The following is a 4,602-nucleotide window of genomic DNA, read 5'->3' as shown; positions in this document are numbered from 1 at the left end:
TCCATTTGAACTTTGGATTTTCATGGTTTTACCTGGTCTACTTAATGGAGATGTCAAATTCCTGGACAAAATTTTTGTATAACCCATTAAAAAGCTTGTTTGCAGACCATCCCATTTACAGATCACTCTCTTCAGAGCATTAGCACCTTAACTACCAATTCCCAGTTTTCTCCCGTGCTGAATACATTTTTTCAAACTTTTGTTTAAATTCTAGTTAGTTAATATAATATAATGTAATATTGGTTTCAAGAGTAGCTTTCAGTAATTTATTGCTTACATACACACCCAGTACTCATCATAACAAGTGCCCTCCTTAATGTCCATCACCCATCTAGCCCATCCCCCATCCAGCTCCCTCTATCAACACTGTTTGTTCCCTGTCGTTTAGAGGCTCTTATGGTTTGCTTCCCTCTGTTTCTTCTTTACCCCTCCCCATATGGTCATCTGTTTTGTTTCTTAAATTCCAGATGAGTGGAATCATATAGTATTTCTTTCTCTGATTTCAATTAGCATAGTACACTCTAGCACCAACCACATCATTACAAATGACAAGATTTCATTTTTTTGAAAGCTAAGTAATATTCCATTGCATATACATAACACATCTATTTTATCTATTCATCAATCAATGGACATTTGGGCTTTTTAAAATAATTTGACTATTGTTGATAATACAGCTATAAACAACAGTGTGCATTTACCCCTTTAAATCAATATTTTTGCATCCTCTGAGTATATACCTAGTAGCGCAGTTGCTGGCTCATAAAGTAGTTAGTTCTATGTTTAACTTTTGGAAGAACCTGCATACTGTTTTCCAGATTGGCTGCAACAATTTGCATTCCCACCAACAGTATAAGAAGGTTCCCCTTTCTCCCCTCCTGGGACAGACAACACCGGTTGTGTCCTGTTTTGTTAATTTTAGCCGGTTTGACAGGTATGTGGTGGTATCTCATTGTAGTTTTGATCTGTATTTCCCTGAAGGTGTGAAGGTCAGCATCTTTTCACATGTCTATTAGCCATCTATGTTATCATTGGAAAAAATGTCTATTTGTGTCTTTTGCCCATTTCTTAACTTGATTATTTGGGTTTTGGGTGTTGACTTTCATAAGTCCTTTATAGATTTTGGATACTAACCCTTTATTAGACATATCATTTCCAAATATCTTCTCCCATTCTGTGGGCTGCCTTACTTTTGTTGATTATTTCCGTCACTCTGCAGAAGCTTTTTATCTTGATGAGATCCCAATAGTTTATTCTTCCTTTTGTATCCTTTGCCTGTTGGCAAATTATACAGTAATATTGGTTTCAGGAGTAGAACTCAGTGATTCATCACTTACATACACATTCAGTGCTCATCACAAGTGCCCTCCTTAATGTCCATTACCAATTTAGCCCATCCCTCACCCACCTCCCTCCATCAAGCCCCAGTTTGTTCTTCATATTTGAGTCTCCTATACTTTACTTCCCTCTCTCTTTTCATTCCTTCCCCTATACTCCTCTATTTTGTTTCTTAATTTCCACATATGAGTGAAATCATATGGTATTTGTTTTTCTCTGACCAACTTATTTCACTTAGCATAATACACTCTGGCACCATCCATGTCATTGCAAATAGCAATATTTCACCCTTTTTATTATTAATATTCCATTGTGTATATATACACCACTTGTTCTTTATCCATTCATCAATGGACATTTGAGCTCTTTTCATAATTTGGCTATTCTTGATAACACTGTTATAAACATCAGGTGCACATGTCCCTTTGAATCAATATTTTTGTATCCTCTAGGTAAATACCTAGTAATGCAACTACTGAATCATAGGGTATTTCTATTTTTAATGTTTTCAGGAACCTCAATACTGTTTTTCAGAGTGGCTATGCCAATTTGCATTCCCACCAACAGTATAAGAGGGTTCCCCAACACTTGTTATTTCTTATGTTAATTTTAGCCATTCTGACAGGTATGAGGTGGTATTTCATTGCACTTTTGATTTGTATTTCCTGATGCCAAGTGATGTTGACCATTTTTCATTTGTCTGTTAGTCATCTGGATGTCTTCTTTGGAAAAAATGTGTATGCGTGCCCTCTGCCCATTTCTTAACTAGATTATTTGGTTTTTGAGTGTTGAATTCGATAAGTTCTTTCTAGATTTTGTATACTAACAATATATCAGATATGTCATTAGCGAATATCTTCTCCCACTCCATAGTCTGTCTTTAGTTTTGTTGATTGTTTCCTTCACTGTGCAGAACATTTTTATCCTGATGAAGTCCCATTAGTTCATTTTAGCTTGTTTGTCGTTTCTGCATTCTCCGTTCTGTTCCATGGATCTATGTGTCTGTTTTTCTGCCAGTACCATACTGTCTTGATGACTACAGCTTTCTCATATACCTTCAAGTTTGGAATTGTGGTGCCTCCAATTTGCTTTTCTTTTTCAGGATTTATTTGGCTATTCAGGGTCTTTTCTGTTTCCATATAAATGTTAAACTTGTTTGTTCAAGCTCTGTGAAGAAAGCTGGTGTTATTTTTATAGGGATTGCATTGGATGTGTAGATTGCTTTGGGTAGCATAGACACTTTAACAATGTTTGTTCTTCCAATCCATGAGTATGGAATGTTTTTCCATGTCTTTGTGTCTTCCTCAATTTCTTTCATAAGTGTTCCTTAGTTTTCAAAGCACAGAGCTTTCACCTCTTTGGCTAGGTTTATTCCTAGGTATCTTATGGTTCTTGGTGCAATTGTAAATGGGCTCCATTCCTTGATTTCTTTTTCTGCTGCTTCATTATTGGTGTACAGAAATGCAACTGATTTCCGTACATTGGTTTTATATCCTGCAAGTTTGCTGAATTCCTCTATCAGTTCTAGTAATTTTTTGGTGGAATCTTTCAGGTTTTCTACATAGAGTACCGTGTCATCTGCATATAGTGAAAGCTTGACTTCTTCCTTGTTGATCTGGATGCTTCTTACTTCTTTTTGTTTTCTGATTGCTGAGACTCAGACTTCCAGTACTATGTTAAATAATAAGGGTCAGAGTGGACATCCCTGTCTTATTCCTGGTGATAGAGAAGAAGCTCTGTTTTTCCCCATTGAGGATGATATTAGCTGTGGGTCTTTTGTATATGGCCCTTCTGGTGTTGAGGTATGTTCCTTCTATTCCCTACTTTGTTCAGATTTTTTTTTTCAAAAATGGATGCTGTATTTTGTCACATGCTTTTTCTGCTTCTTTTGAGAGGATCATATGGTTCTTGTCCTTTCTTTTATTAATGTGATGTATCATGTTGATTGATTTGTGAATACTGAACCATGCTGCAGCCCAGGAATAAATCCCACTTGATCATGGTGAATAATTCTTTTAATGTACTGTTGGATTTGATTTGCTAGTATCTGGTTGAGAATTCTTTGCATCCATGTTCATTGGGGATATTGGTCTATAATTCTCCTTTTTAGTGGGGTCTTTGGTTTTGGAATCAAGTTAATGCTGGCCTTGCAGAAGGCTTGGAAGTTTTCCTTCCATTTCTATTTTTTTGAACGTTTCAAAAGAATAGATATTAACTCTTCTTTTTTTTTTTTAAAGATTTTATTTATTTATGTGACAGAGAGACAGCCAGCGGGAGAGGGAACACAGCAGGGGGAGTGGGAGAGGAAGAAGCAGACCCCCAGCGGAGGAGCCCGATGTGGGGCTCGATCCCAGCACGCCGGGATCACGCCCTGAGCCGAAGGCAGACACTTAACGACTGTGCTACCCAGGCGCCCCGATATTAACTCTTCTTTAAATGTCTGGTAGAATTCCCCTGGGAAGCCATCCAGGCCTGGACTTTTGTTTGTTGGGAGATTTTCTGATTACTGATTCAGTTTCTTTGCTGTTATGTGTCTGTTCAAATTTTCTATTTCTTCCTGTTTCAGTTTTGGTAGTTTGTATGTTTCTAAGAATTTGTCCATTTCTTCCAGATCCCCTGGTTTGTTGACATATAATTACTCATAATAATCTCTCATAATTGTTTGTATTTCTGTGGTATTGGTTATGATCTCTCCTCTTTCATTCATGATTAATTTTGGGGGGTTCTTTCTCTTTTCTTTTTGAATAGTCTGGCTAGGGATTTACCAATTTGGTTAATTCTCTCAAAGAATCAGCTCATACTTTGGTTGGACCTGCTCTATGGTTTTTGTTGGTTGCTTGGTTTCTGTATCATTTATGTCTGCTCTAATCTTGATTATTTCGCTTCTTCTGTTGGCTTTAGGCTTTACGTGCCGTTCCTTTTCTAGGTCCATTAGTTGTAAGGTTAGGAGTAAGGTTAGGTAGTGTATTTGAGATTGTTCTTGCCTCTTGATGAAGGCCTGCATTGCTATATACGTCCCACTTAGGACCACCCTTGCTGCATCCCAGAGGTTGAAGACGGTCCTGTTTTCATTTTCATTCGGTTGCACGAATTTTTTAATTTCTTCTTTAACTTCCAGGTGAATCCATTCACTCTTTAGTAGGATGTTCTTTAATCTTTGTGTGTTTGTGGTCTTTCTAAATTTTTTCTTGTGGTTGACTTCAAGTTTCACAGTGTTGTGGTCTGAAAGTATGCACAGTATGATCTCAATCTTTTCGTACTCTT

This window comes from Ursus maritimus (assembly GCF_017311325.1).
Source record: "Ursus maritimus isolate PB19 chromosome Y unlocalized genomic scaffold, ASM1731132v1 scaffold_Y6, whole genome shotgun sequence".
NCBI classification, from domain to species: domain Eukaryota; kingdom Metazoa; phylum Chordata; class Mammalia; order Carnivora; family Ursidae; genus Ursus; species Ursus maritimus.
Note: the sequence above shows the minus strand (reverse complement) of the source record.